Here is a 15,522-nt window from a genome sequence, read left to right as displayed (position 1 = left end):
ATTGAGATACTGACTTTGACTTCTGAGGGGGTCTATGTAGATCCAAGGGCAAAACTGGGGCCTAAGACACTTATTGTGTAGCCTGGGTATACATGGGTTTGTATTTCCCACTCCAGTTGAGGGAATTATTGGCAGGGCAGCGTGCTCTGGAAGGACACAACAGCCCAGCAGCCACCTCCTTCCCCAATAGAGTCAGGTCCAGTCAATTAATTACTTAACTATATATAGATTTATTATTACAACAAAACCATTAAAGGGTATGGACATAGATTATATATATATGTACAAATTTACAGAACAATAAACCCTATAATATATATAGATATACACACACCCAGTTATCATTTAAAATACAGATGAACAATAGAACAAACCAGACCAAAGGATATTGATTGGGCAACCTTATAACTTTATTTATATAAAAGCTATTACTTTAAATTATTCACATAAACTGTAAGGCACAGTCTACAAATATAATCAGCAGTCCTTAGACTACCTGGGTGCCCTCCAGGGCAGAGGCCCCACTCCCAAGGTACCACTACAGGAAAGGAGGTGGGGGGAAAGATAAAGGAGAGGAAGACCTCAAAGACCTCTAAGCTTCCCCGCTATCACCTAGGAGCAACCCATGTCATGCCCCTTTGCAACCCTTGGGGGGTCCCTCCCTTGTGGGGACCCTCTCTCCAGGGTAACTTACTACTCCACAGTCCCAGAGGGTTGCCTCTCATTCTCCAGGTCAAGCTCTGTTTCCTGCTGGGTTTTCCTGCCATCTGACTCTGCTGCCGCCATCCTGGCTTAGGGCCACATGCACCACTGTATGTAGTGGGCATTTTGCCTTGTGCTGGGGTTGGAGGCCTGGACAGCCTTGTGCATCACTGGGGCTTGGTTTGTTCTTGGACATTCTGGGCAGTGTTGCCTGCACTGAGCTGCTGCCCCGTGTCAGCAGCTGTAGACCCAAGTCACCTCAAGCGGCTCCCAGGGTCTCTCACCCTCCGTGCAGCGCCTCCTGCACTGAGCTCCCAGCCTCATTCTGGAGCTCCAAAGATCCTGCTCCATGCACCGGCCTGTGCACCGTGTCTCTGGCCGCATGCCAGAGGTTGCAGATCTGAGCTGCCTCACGCAGTTCCCAGGATCTGGACTCCATGAGCCATGCTGCATACTGAGAGCCTAGCTGCTGGAGCCATCCCCCACTCCTCACTGATAGAAGTCTTCAGGGGCTCTTCCTGGGCTACTGCTTCACCCTGCTGAGCAGCTCTCCTCAGCTCTTCGAAGCCCCACTCTTCTCTTTTCTCTGTCCCCAATGCATCTGCCCCTTGTGCTGGGCAAGCAGCTCCTTTTATATGCTCCAGGGCTCCGCCCCTGAAGTCTTCTGGACCTGACAGTTTCAATCAGGTCCAGGGGAGCTCTTCCCCTCCTCCCCTCAGGAAAGGGGCATGATGTTATTTCTCTTGCTGCCTCCTGATTGGTGGATGGGCTCCACCAATCAAAACAGCAGGATCTCAAGCCTGGGATTCAACCCAAGCACTGAAAGGTGAGCCTGCTGCAAATGGAATGTTTACATCTTTAAATGTTTATTGATGTTTAGTCAAAGTTAATTATACAAGACTTAATACTTCACTTTTCTCCATAAACTCCAGATTAAAATGGCTGAAGGTTTACATGTAAGTAATAGAATTTCACCTTATGAGTGTGGCAATAAACCCAATAATTTTTGTGGCTGAGGTAGAGAGTATCAATTAGAGAGATGTCTGATCTTGATTTAGTGACTCTGAGATGGAGAATTTATAATATTCTTTAGTCAATAGTTTCCAAAGTAAATTACTCTACACTAACTTGCACATTCATGCTATTTTTTGTTGTTGCTTTTTTCTAATTTAATTTCTGATCATTATATCTGGTTATGTATCTTAATTTAGGAGATCAGAGGGCCCTCTAGATCATCTTAATGCTCACCCTTGGTATTTTTCAGCAGTGAATACTACCAGTTTAAAAATAACTTTGCAGCTTTAGTATGAAGGAACAAAATATTACATTGTTTTTGTGAAACCTATGCCAAACAGGCAAGGGAAAAAAATCTTTCTTTTTCTAGCTTCTTGACTGGTGACTCATCATAAACACCTGGTTGACAGATGTAGTTTTCCCATAAAGATGAAGAAAAATTGTACTCAATACTTTTAGGGAAATTTTGGGTTAGTCTCTAGACATTATAGACCAGATTCTGTTCTACCTATTAGTCATATAAGTGGATTTGAATGTCTAAATGCAGTTTCATTCCATCCTCCTCAAGTTCCTAAAAAACTGTTAATACAGAAGGTGGGTCCTCCTCTTCCTTGCTGCTTGTTTGTGACGCATTTGTAGGGCCCTGAGAAAATTGTAGTTTCCCTGTAGAAAATTTGCGGCACATGTGCGGGTAAAGTATAATTTTTCATGGAATATTTATAGAATTACCATTGATCTTGGCAAATGGGTCCTGGTAGTTCCATGAATAATATGTGAAAAAACTGTACTTTATCCATGTATGTGCCACACACGCAGCAGACAGGCACACACCATAGGCAATGGAAGGCAGGGGATAATGGGGCTTAGGCCACCCAAACGTGGGGCAGCAGTGGCAGCACAAAGGGCCACAGGGCAGCTTAGGTGTAGGCTTCAGGTGGCTGCAGCAGCGGGGAGAGGCATACACAGAAAGACATGGAGCCACAGCCTGCTTGCAGCCAGAATTGCAGCCTGGTGGGAGCACTGCCCACCACAGCAGGCAAATCTGTGAATGGGAAGAGGTGGGGGGGGGGCAGATTGAGGCCCCCTCAGTGAGGGAGGGAGTGGGGCATAGGCAGGGGTAGGGGCTGGAATGAATGGTACCCTGGGGCAGGTTGTGGGATGGTTGTAGCCTGGGTGGCTTGTCCAGGGTGCAGGGGGGCTCCCACAACTGCGTGCACCCTAGGGGAGGCATGGGGGGGTATATGCCTCCTGGATCTGTGCACAGGGTGGAGTCAGGCTGTCACTATGGACTGGGATCTGCACCCCGCTGCCACGGCCTTGGGAGCCGCACAATGCCATATGCCTGCAAAGGGAAACCTGCACTTACTTTCACAATTTTATTAAAAATTGTGGTGTGGGGCTAATTTCACGCATGCTAATTTGCAGTTTGAAACTGGATTTTGCGCAGTCTGTGAAATTATGATTTTTTCAGGGCCCTACTTATTGTAATGGTAAGCTGTAGTTATTACAAAAGTAGGCATATTAATGGATTTTCCAGGACTTAAGCAGGGTGGACTTAGAATCAACTTAGGTACTTAAGTGCATTTATGCATCTAAGAAGTAGAATAAAACCTGGTATTCATTTGCCTGATTAGAGTGTTCTCATAAGTTTTTATTACTAAATAAATTGCATAAATCTAACTTTCTCTAAAATAATTTAAATATATTGACAGTTTAAAATAATATCTCAGGTCAACTTACTCCAAATTTGGCGTTGCTTTTGTTGTATATGCAACCTAAAATGCAAGGGTTGCCATGATGCAGAGCAAATGTCAATATTTCAACTGGTTATGCCAGGGGGATGGCAGAATCTTGTCCTTAACAAAAAGGACAGATGACGAGTAGGTAAACCCAAAGAGCAAGCTGTGGTAGTTAACCTGTGAGACAGCATCCTAATTGTTTTCAATACATATTTTTATAGAAGCCTCTATTAGCCCAGCTCACCTATGTGGGAATTCTGTATTGCTATTACAGTGGAGTCTAGGAATCCCAATCAAGGATTGGGGGCCCATTGTGCTGGATCATTACAGACAAATCAATCTGGCAGTATCTATAACAATTTGCATTTGAAAGGAAAATGGAAAGAATTTGCCATGCTAGGGCCTTAATACTTCTGTTTTTAATCATCCAGGTAGTTTAATTCAAGTCAAGGAGGTCATTGTTGGCAATCACTCAGTCTCTACCATGGTTCATTGATAGGCAAGGAGATGACTTGCACAAGTAAAGCCAGGATGACTTGGCTTCTGCTCAGTACTGTAAATGATTGAGGAAGAACATTATTCTAGCATTCATATTGCAGGAACTTTTAAGCAATTTGTGCTGCATGTTGTGTTTCTCCTTTTAACTTTCATTTCCTCATTAAGGAACAATTCTAGAATTCACCTTTTTTTCCTAGGCCTTGTCTATACAGAAAAGCATAATTATTGGCACATACTAGTGTGCTGTTGACACTAGAAGTATAACTGTTCTAGGATGATAAGCAGGGATCCTGGTTTTCTTTGATTAAAAAAAAATCCCCAATTTTCTGATAAACCCCCCCCCAAAATCCAACTTTTCCCGTGATTAAAATGAAACACCACTAATAGATATACATATAGATATAAATCACAGAAAAAGGTGGATTTGGGGTTCCTTTTTTTAATCTGAAAATTGGGGATTTTTTTAAATTTTTTTTTTAAATCGGAGAAAACCAGGATCCCCAATGATAAGCTCCTCAATGATGGACAGCATCTTTACTTTGAAAGCCTGATCCTGACCAATATAGAAACCCTACTGAAGTTTTTACTGTTCAGGGTGAGGCTACAAGCAATTTAAATGCTTTCCTTAGCATCGCATGGTGTTCTGTTCACTTTGTTTTGCACTTTCAGAGGGTACTGTCAGTGTCCATAGCAATCCCTATGGCCTTGGGATTGACATGAGTGATGAAAGGGATGGCAGAGCAACCTTTTCATTACTCATTTCTCCTTTCTGCCTATGTAACTTAGGCAGGGGTCAAATTACAGGACTCAGGGTGGGGGCTGAGCTCCCCCATAAGAGATGAGAGTTCCCCCCATAAGAGACAGGAGCCCTCCTGCCAGCCAGGCAGAAACTGCTGTTTAGCACAGAGGAAAAGTGGTCCTTCCCCCTAGGTGCTGCCAGGTGCTTTATGCTGCAGCTGTCCAGAGCCTACACCCAGGCTGCCCTGTGGTTTTTCTCAGCCACTACTGCCACCGCTGCCTCTGATACCCCCATGATTCAAAGTGTACTTCAAACCCTGAACTTAGGGGCTTAGCCTCTCAGTAAGATCAAAGCCACACCACAAAATTCAGGAGGTTATCTGTCTAGCTTTGGAGACCTCCCTGGTCTGGGATTCACTAATCCTTGGTGCTTTTACTTTTAGGATGATCATTCCCCCTTCTGCAGGGAATGGAAGGTAGAGAAATTCAAATCCACCCTCTCCTCTGGGTTTCACCCAAAGAACCTTACATTATCCAGCAAAGGATCTTTCCTCTTTCTGCCTTGTCACTTCTTACCTGCCTAGCTTGGCAGGCTTTCTCCCCTTACTGCACTTCTCACAGCATTTCTCATCCTGCATCTCTACATATCTCCAAGGCAGCCAGTAAATCTCCCTCACTTTCTGCCTCATTCTGTCTTTCATAGCAGCTATTTCTAATTGGCTACTTGCTCACAGCTGGGGAGGTCATTAGGCTATTCATTAACACTTTTCAACCTGCTGCTCTTTGGCAGGTACAGAATCAATCACATGAACCTTTATGTAATTTCGTTAAGGTCTTTACAATATTTGGTAATTCACAAAGAAAAAACTCTGTAGTGTGATAATCCCAGTGATAAAATGTGTTTTGATTTCTATGCTGACCACCTAGTACCACAGTTTCAAACTGCAGAACAATGGATAGGAAGATGGACACGGGGATGCCAATTAAATCCTTCTGAAATAAGAAAGGAAATAAAACCAGGCACATAACATTCCCCATTCTTTTGTTTTTGTCCTGGCTTTTCATGTAGTAAACAGAGCGAGTGTGTTTATAATCTAAATGAGAATTTAAAATGACTGCAGTATCATAGCAACAGAGAAAGGACTGCTATTGATATTATCAGCATCCTCAACAGTTCATATTAGTTGTTCATTATAGGGATAGTTCAGAAAAAGAAAACAAAATAGTTAATTAATGCTACAAAACCAAACCATCACAATTCAGATTTCATATCCCTTATTATTTATATAGTAAATAAGTCTGATGATGCTTTATAAACATCTGTTTCTTATCTAATTAATGCATGCCATAAAGAAAATAAAGGATAAGGTCTGTCATTATGAGAGAATAAAAACCTTTCAGATTTGCTTTTGGAAAAGTTTCATAGTTTCATAGTTTCATAGTTTTAGGGTCGGAAGGGACCTAATAGATCTTCTAGCCCGACCCCCCGCCAGGGCGGGAGAACAACAAAAAACCCTAAAAACAAAAACGGGACTCAAATGAGTCCAGCCAGGTAGGCATCCAGCCTCTTCTTAAAGATCCCCAGGGTAGGGGCCAGCACCACCTCCCTTGGAAGTTGGTTCCAGCTCCTAGCTGCCCTAACTGTGAAGTAGTTTTTTCGGATGTCCAATCTGTACCTCCTCTCCATCAACTTGTGCCCATTACTCCTTGTTATGCCAGCAGGGGCTAGGGGAAACAGCGTCTCCCCCAAACCCTTCTGGTTCCCCCTAGTGAGTTTATAGACGGTCACCAGGTCCCCCCTCAGCCTTCTCTTGTGGAGGCTGAATAGGTTCAGGTCCCGCAGTCTCTCACTGTAGGGTCTGCCCTGTTGTCCCCGGATCATGCGGGTGGCCCTCCTCTGGACCCTCTCCATGTTGTCCACATCCCTCCTGAAATGGGGCGCACAGAACTGGACACAATACTCCAGCTGCGGCCTGACCAGCGTCGCATAGAGGGGGAGGATCACCTCCCTGGCTCTACTCGAGATGCACCTGTGGATGCACGACAAGGTCCGGTTAGCCCTGCCAACCATGACCTCGCATTGTCGGCCCATGTTCATCTTGGAGTCAATAATGACACCAAGATCCCTTTCCGCCTCCGTGCTCTCAAGTAGGGAGTTCCCCATCGTATAAGTGTGCTGCTGGTTCCTACTACCCAAGTGCAGCACCCTGCACTTGTCCGTATTGAAACACATCCTGTTCCTGTTTGCCCACCCCTGTAACCTATCCAGATCCTTCTGCAATCTCTCTCTCCCTGCTAGCGTGCTCACCTCCCCCCAAATTTTGGTGTCATCAGCGAATTTAAACAGGTTGCTTTCCACCCCAACATCAAGATCGCTGATGAAGAAATTGAACAGCGCAGGCCCCAGGACCGAGCCCTGGGGGACTCCACTACCCACCTCCCCCCAAGTCGAGTATGATCCATCCACCACCACCCTCTGAGTGCGACCCTTCAGCCAATCTGCAATCCATCTGACCGTGTAGGCATCTATGCCACAGTCGCCTAGTTTATTAATTAGGATGGGGTGAGAGACGGTGTCAAAGGCCTTGCTGAAGTCCAGAAAGACTACATCCACCGCGACACCTGCGTCCATGGCCTTTGTGACCTGATCATAAAAGGCAATCAGGTTGGTCTGACATGATCTCCCCCTAATAAATCCATGCTGATTGCCCCTGAGCATCATTTCTGATGCCGGCCCATCACAAATGTGCTCCTTGATGATCTTCTCAAAGAGCTTCCCCAGGATTGAGGTAAGACTGACGGGCCTATAATTGCCCGGGTCCTCCCTTTTCCCTTTTTTGAAGATGGGGACCACATTAGCTACCTTCCAATCGTCTGGCACCTGGCCCAAGCACCACGATCGCTCGTAGAGCCGTGCCAGGGGCCCTGCAATAACCCCAGCTAGCTCCCTCAGCACCCTGGGGTGGAGAGCATCCGGACCCGCTGACTTGAACGCGTCCAGCCCCTCCAGAAGCTCTCTAACCCGGTCCTCCCCAACCTGAGGTCTGAAGGCGATCCCCTCGCGTCCGGCTTCTATCACAGCAGGGAAGTCCCGGTCCCTGCACAAGAAAACGGAGGTGAAGAATTGGTTAAAGAGGTCCGCTTTATCCTCTGACGCAACCACCAGATTGCCCCGCATATCCTGCAGGGGCCCCACATTACCCGGCGCCTTCTTCATCCTCCCAATATATTTGAAAAAGGACTTTTTGTTATCCTTAATCCTGGACGCTAATCCGAGCTCTATCTCCGCCTTGGCCTTCCTAACAGCCCGCCTGCAGGCCCGAGCAGAGGAGGTATACTCCTCTTTGGAGATTACACCCCCCTTCCACCGGGCGTACGCCACCCTTTTGGCAAGCAGGCATTCCCGGACACCCTTGGTGAGCCAGGGGGGCTTTTGGACACTCCTGCCCGCCTTGCTTCTTGTCGGGATGGACACCCCTTGGGCCCCGAGTATCGTTTCCTTAAGGAACGACCACTCCTCTTGGACGCTGAGTTCCTCTGCCCTCAAGGACCCCAGTTCCTCTCCCACTAATCTCCTCATCTCACTGAAGTTGGCCCTCCTGAAGTCTAGGGCCACCACCTTGCTGCGGGCCCTTGACACTCTACGCTGGATGGTGAATTCCAGCACGCGATGATCACTATTGCCCAGGTGGTCAAGAACCTGGAGGCCTCTTACCAGGTCGTCGCCTGCGGCCAGGACCAGGTCCAGCAGAGCATCTCCTCTGGTGGGACTGTGCACCTCCTGAATCAAGTGGAGGTCCTGCAACTCGGCCAAGAACCTCCTGGAGCGGTCCGTCCCGGCTGACTGCTCCTCCCAGCAGATGTCCGGGTAATTAAAATCGCCCATGACAACTACATCCCTTGCTTTTAGTGTCTCCGCAAGCTGGCCTGAAAATTCCCTGTCCAGCTCCTCCTCCTGATTGGGGGGTCTGTAATAGACCCCCACCGTCAAATCCCTCTCGCCTTGCCCCCCCTGGATCTTGACCCAGAGCACTTCAGCTCGCCCTTCCCCTGACCCCATACTGCTGGCAGAGGATGTGTAGTGCTCCTTGACATAAAGTGCCACCCCCCCCCCTTTTCTGCCTTCTCTATCCCGCCTGTACAGCCTATAGCCCCTCATGTTAACTGCCCAGTCATGGGATGAGTCCCACCATGTCTCTGTTAACCCTACGACATCTGGATTTGAACTAGCTATTCTGAGGGCGAGTTCCTCCTGTTTGTTCCCCATGCTACGAGCATTGGTGTACAGGCATTTAAGGCCTTGCAAGACTGTGTGCCCCCCCACCCCCTGATTAGCCAGACGATCAGGACCCCCATTACTTACCTTTGCACCCCTTGCCCTGATGGCATCTCCTCGTCTTCCTGCAGCCCCCTCCCCCGGCGAGTCTAGTTTAAAGCTCGCCGTACGAGATCAGCCAACCTGGAAGAGAAGACACGCTTGCCATTAGGGGAGAGATGAAGCCCATCCCGCCCCAGCAATCCCCCCTCCCGAAAGCATGGGTCGTTGTCAAAGAACCCAAGGCCTGCCCGGCGGCACCAGCTGCGTAAGCGCTGGTTGACCTCACCAATGCAGGCCCCATGCCTCTGTCCCCGCCCCCTCACCGGAAGAAGAGAGGAAAAAACCACCTACGCCCCCGTCTCCTTCAGCCTGGTCCCCAGAGCCTCGAAGTCCCTCATAATGCGGTCAGGGTTGCCTCTTGCCGCGTCGTTCGTACCCACATGGACGACAACCATGGGGTGCCGGTCTGCAGGCCGGATGCAGGCCGGGATCCTCTCCGTGATGTACTGTTGTAGTTTAAAACAAACCATTTTATTGTGGGAAGGAGGCATTTTTTTGGTGATGAATTTTTGTACCTGTTGTTTAAAATCCAGGTATCATCAGCAAACACATTGGCTGAATACTTGCCTCCTAGGATTTCATCCAGATCATTTAGGAAAGGATGCTAGATGGCTGAAAGTCCCTGTTTTTGAACATTTCTGGCATAGGATCAATTTATATCTATGCCGTCCAGGTTCTTCAGTATCACATTTCATAAGTTGAATACATTTTTAAAAGGAAATAAATGATTAGAAATTTAGGGCCAGAGCCACAAGATGACTTAGCCTCATATTTGCCTAACTTTAGAAGCCTTGCTGCCTGGCAAAGGCACAGCATCCTCAAGCTAGGTACTCAAGCTACCCCAGAATGCACAGGAAATTAGGGTTGGTCTACACAAGCATGTTACTGTGAAACACAATAGGGCATAAACATATAGCAGGTCACCTATTTCATATTAACTGTCCATGTGCATGCTTTTACCTTGCAGTAAATGCAAAGTACCTTGGCCCTCTAACTGACAGATAAGTTTTTTCTGCACTGACTCAGGAACCTAAGTTCCAGCCAGGTGCAAGTGAAAACACGTATCAGTTCTTAGCATTTCCCTATTGGCTAGTTGCAGGCATTTCTGCCTCCATTGTTTATTTGGTTTTTGTGTATACCATTCTGAAATACTTAAATCTCTCCACATACTGTATATGGAGCCAACTCCAGGCTATGTTAGGTGGCACATGGGCCAGGCTCCTAAAAAAAGCTAGGCGTTACAACCATGGGAGTATCTAGAATTTTAAGAAGGGGGTGTAGATGGTGAGATGCACCATCACATAAAACAACACATTTTCCTCCAGTTGAAAATAAACTAGAAGCTTTACTAATATGCTAGGGGACTAGGGATTCATTATTCAGTTTAAGATTGAAGCAAAAATAAACATAATTTCATTGGAATTTATTAAAAACAAATCTGCAGGGCTGTGAAATAGGAGCTTCATTACCAGGACCAGCCAACAGACAGCAGACTTGCAGAACCCAGGACAGTTTGATTGGTAGAACATCAAGACCATTAAAAAGGAGAAAGGGTTGTTAAGACCTGTGGAATAAAGTTTAGAAGGGATCAAGTAGATTATAATGAGCTGTGAAGTCAAGTGATTCTCTCAGTGCTGCAGTGATGGTTCCAGGAGGTTTGAAGTTTTACAACATACCTCTCTTACTCTCAAAGAAAGAAAATAGATTGCTTTAGTAAGACCAATTAATTATTTGTAATAGAGGTTCTTTCAAATTTTAGAAGTCTAGCAAAACTAGTAAAGATATAACAATAGAAGGTAGAACACAATGCCCACATCATTCTGTCAGATTGATGAATTAAGATAACTGGATCATAAACAAAACAATATTTAGGCTTCTGAGTCTTACTCTCTCTTCACTTCGATGCCAGTTCAGCTTTATTGATTTCAATAGATAGGTTCCTGACTTAAACTAGAGGAGAATCAGGCCCTTTCTGAACTCATGTATTTCCTATAATGAGACCCGCCCTACCCAACAAGTGTTTGTCTGCAAACAGGCATTGAGTGCTGGTTACAATTATTATCCAGCTTGCAAGCAATTTATCTGCACTGTTACACTGATTCTTTTTGAAAAACGACAAAGCTCATTTCCTTTGTGGAATTGGAATAAATTTTGGGCTTTCCTGTTGTCACATTTTCTTTCCTCCTTAGTGTAATTGTTCAACTCTCCAAAAATTGCACAATTTTTGAAGGAGCAAATCATTTTCCTTTAATTAAATTTAAATGACAGTTTTTCAATGCACGTCTATTGTGTGATGACAGTATCACATGTCCTATATTCTTTTGCCATTCAGAAACGTATGCTTTCTTTTGATAAAATGCTTTTTGCTCCTTTTTGTCTTTCTTCCCAGATACTATATAATAATAATAAAAAAATACAGATGCTATTTAGCAAACTAAGAGACATATATATCACCTGGACAAGGGACAAGAGATTGATGTCATATATCTTGATTTTAAAAAAGCTTTTGATCTGGTATCTCATGATCGTCTTGTAGAAAAACTGGCCAACTGCAGCCTCGGCTATATCACAGTCCGCTGGCTGGGGAATTGGCTCTGAGGTTGGACCCAGAGAGTGGTAGTTGATGGAAGTCAATCATTGTGGTGCATCGTGACCAGTGGGGTCTCCCAGGGTTCCTATCCTTTTCAACATCTTCATTAATGATGTGGACACTGGTGTCAGAAGTGGACTGGCCAAGTTCGCTGATGATACCAAACTTTGGGGTAAAGCATCCATACCCAAGGACAGGATGGTGATCCAGGCTGACCTGGACAGGCTGGGAAAATGGGCAGATAAACCTGATGGCCTTCAACACTGAAAAATGCGAGGTACTCCACCTTGGGAAGAAAAACCCGAAGCATGCTTATAGGTTTTGCAGTGCTATGCTTGCTAGCACCATGGCCGAAAGGGACTTGGGGGTCATGATTGACCACAAGATGAATATGAGCCACCGATGTGATGTTGGAGCCGGCAAAGTGAGCTTGTATCCATAGATGCTTCTCTAGCAAATCCCAGGATGTCATCCTCCTACTGTACTTGGCCTTGGTGAGGCCGCAGCTGGAGTACTGCATCCAGTTCTGGGCTCCACAATTTTAAAACGATGTGGAGAAGCTTGAGAGAGTCCGGGGAGAGCCACACGCATGATCAGAGGGCAAGAAAACAGGCCTTATGATAAGAGGCTGAGAGCTATGGGACTCTTGAAAAAGCTTGAAAAAGCGCAGGGTCAGCGGGGACCTGGTGGCTGCCTACAAGTATATAAGGGGTGTACATCAGGATCTGGGGGAATGCCTGTTCACCAGAATGCCCCATGGGATGACAAGGTCAAACAGTCACAAAATCCTCTGTTCGAGCCCCCAAGGCCTGGAACAAACTGCCGCCAGAGGTGGTGCAAGCACCTACTCTGGACTCCTTTAAGAGTCAATTGGACATTTATCTTGTTGGGATCCTGTGACCCCAGCTGATTTCCAGCCCCTGGGGCAGGGGGCTGGACTCGATGATCTTCCGAGGTCCCTTCCAGCCCTAATGTCTAATATATATGAAAACTATGAAAGAATGATTTAATTGACAGCTGCCCAGTGTTTATTGTTTCTATACTGTGATACAAGATTGCAGCTGTACACATTAAAACATTTAAAAGTCCATTTTCTATGTATTTTTTGTTCCTAATATATTTGTGTATTTCTAAAACAATATATTTTCTGCTGCTTAAAATCAATGTATGTTTTATTACCCTTTCTACACCTTAAAATCAATGTATGTTTTATTACCTTTTCTTGTTGACTGCATGGTTCCTTGTCATCTTCCTAATTCTGTTAGTCTCTTTCTACCCCACAGGTATTAATAACCCTCTATCCTTTTTAATGGTCTCAGTGTTCCACTATTTAAACTATCATTTCTTCTCTAATGTTGTTGTCTGTTAGCCATTATTGGTAATCACTCTCTTTTATTTTTCAGCCCTGCAGACTGTTTTTAACTCTAGTTAAAAAGCTTGACTCAGGTGAGGTAATATTAACTCACCTGTAGAAATGACTGACAATGAAGGCTAGATTTTGTTTTATGAATAAGAGATGTGCATTTAACTGGAATGACTACTGGACTAATGACATAATATCTTTTGATTTTTTTTTGGCCTAGTTTGTTGTGCTTAAAAAAACCCTTTATACATAAACTATCAAATGAGTGCATATTCCAATAGTTTATTTGTTTTTTACTTTGTTCTTAAATGGAATAATATGGTGCTAGTCCTTTAGCATATTAGTAAAGGCATGTAGTTGTTCTTTAACTTGAGAAAATATATATTGCGTCATATGTGATGATGCGCCACACCACCTGCACCCCCTTTTCAAAACCCCAGATCCCCATAGTGGCATATAACTGATTACAACAATTCTTTAGCAGCCCACAGACAGTACACTGTACCAGCTGGCTACTGAGATCTGGTTTAAAAATGCTTTGGGTTGACAAGTGAAACAGCTTTACTATAACAAACCTTCTGCCCCCAGATAATAATAAAGTACACATTAAAAATAGGCTAGGGAAACTCCTTTAGAGTGGCTGTCACTAAAAAATTGATAATAGGCTAGGGAAACTCCTTTAGAGTGGCTGGCACTAAAAAATTAAATCTTATCCAAAAACATCTCTTCAGTGTGTCTGCGACATTTCAATACCTATCTTCAGCATAGGAAAGCTCTGATACTTCTTATAACACATTTAGGAACTGTTAGTAAATGCTTACTTTCAAAAAAATTCACTGAAGCTTCCATATACTGAGTTATCTGTTGAACCACATTTGTATCTTACAATTCTTTGCTAACTATCCTTGTCTGGAAAAAATGTTGCCTTTACAAAAAGAATGTCATGCATTTGAGGTAGACTTGTATTATACAGAGTGGCTGCGTCTACACGAGATGCCAACTGTGCTTTTGTTACTATGCAGTCATTTAGTGTTCACATACTCAAGCAGCAAGGCAGCAGCCCTGGACTTCAGGAGGGCTGATTTCAATGAGGTAAGGAGAATAGTCGGGGAGACACTGAGGTCCCAGAGGGGAGGGGAGTCGGGTGTCCAAGAAGAGTGATCATTTCTTAAGGAGATGATCCTCCAAGCCTAAGGGGAGGTAATCCCAACACAGATCAAAGGGGGCAAGAGGGCACAAAAGCCCCTGTGGCTTACCAAAAGCACCTGGGAATGTCTCCTAGCTAAAAAGGAGGCATACACCCAACGGAAGTGAGGAGCCATCACCAGGGAGGACTATATCTTGATTGCTCAGGGTTGTAGGGGGGTGGTCAGGAAGGACAAGATGGAGATGGAATTGGGACTAGCTACCTGGATCAAGGACAACAAGAAGTCCTTTTTTAAATACATAATGGGTAAAAAGAAGGTATCAGGTAATGTGGGGCCTCTGCAAGACATGCTAGCAAATCTGGTCTTCACACCAGACAGCAAAGCTAACCTATTTAACAATTTCTTTGCTTTCATTTTTCTGAGTAGGAACTGGATCACCCCCCACACTGGGACCCCCGTAGGCCCTGGGGAGGTGCACCCAGGCCTAGGGTCAGTGAGGACCTAGTCAGGGAACTTCTGGAGGGACTGGACGTATTTAAATCAGCAGGTCCTGACAATCTTCACCCCAGAGTGCTGAGGGAATTAGCAGAGGTCATTGCGGGACCCCTGGCATGGCTTTACGGGGTGTGGTGCCAGAGGACTGTAAAAGGGCCAATGTGGTTCCCATTTTCAAAAAAGGGAGGAAGTAGGACCTAGGAAACTATAGACCAGTCAGTCTTACCTCGATCCTGGGTAAGCTTTTTGAGAGAATTATCCTGGCGCATATCCGCGAGGGGCCAGCAGGGGAGGTAATGCTTAGGGGCAACTAACATGTGTCGATTAGAGGCAGGTCCTGTCAGACCAACCTGGTGGCCTTCTATGACCAGGTCACAAAATCCTTAGACACAGGTGTCACAGTGGACGTAGTCTTTCTGGACTTTAGGAAGGCCTTTGACACTGTGTTTCACCCCATTCTCATTAAAAAACTAGGAGACTGGGGCATCGGCACCTACACAGTCAAATAGGTCACTACTTGGCTGGAGGGCCACACCCAGAGAGTGGTGGTGGATGGACAGGTCTTATTCAACCTGGAAGGATATGGGCAGTGGGGTCAACCAGGGCTCAGTCCTCAGGCCTGCACCGTTCAACATCTTCATCAGTGACTTGGACGGGGGTGTAAAAAGCACCCTATTCAAATTCGCAGATGACATTAAGATGTGGGGAGAAGTGGGCATGCTAGAAGGGAGGAATAGGTTGCAATCAGACCTGGACAGGTTACAGGGGTGGGCGGATGAGAACAGGATGGGTTTCAACACTGACAAGTGCAAGGTACTGCACCTGGGGAGGAAGAACCAGCAGCATACCTACAGGCT

The sequence above is a fragment of the Alligator sinensis genome, unplaced genomic scaffold, assembly GCF_000455745.1.
Source record: "Alligator sinensis unplaced genomic scaffold, ASM45574v1 scaffold1010_1, whole genome shotgun sequence".
NCBI classification, from domain to species: Eukaryota; Metazoa; Chordata; order Crocodylia; family Alligatoridae; genus Alligator; species Alligator sinensis.
Note: the sequence above shows the minus strand (reverse complement) of the source record.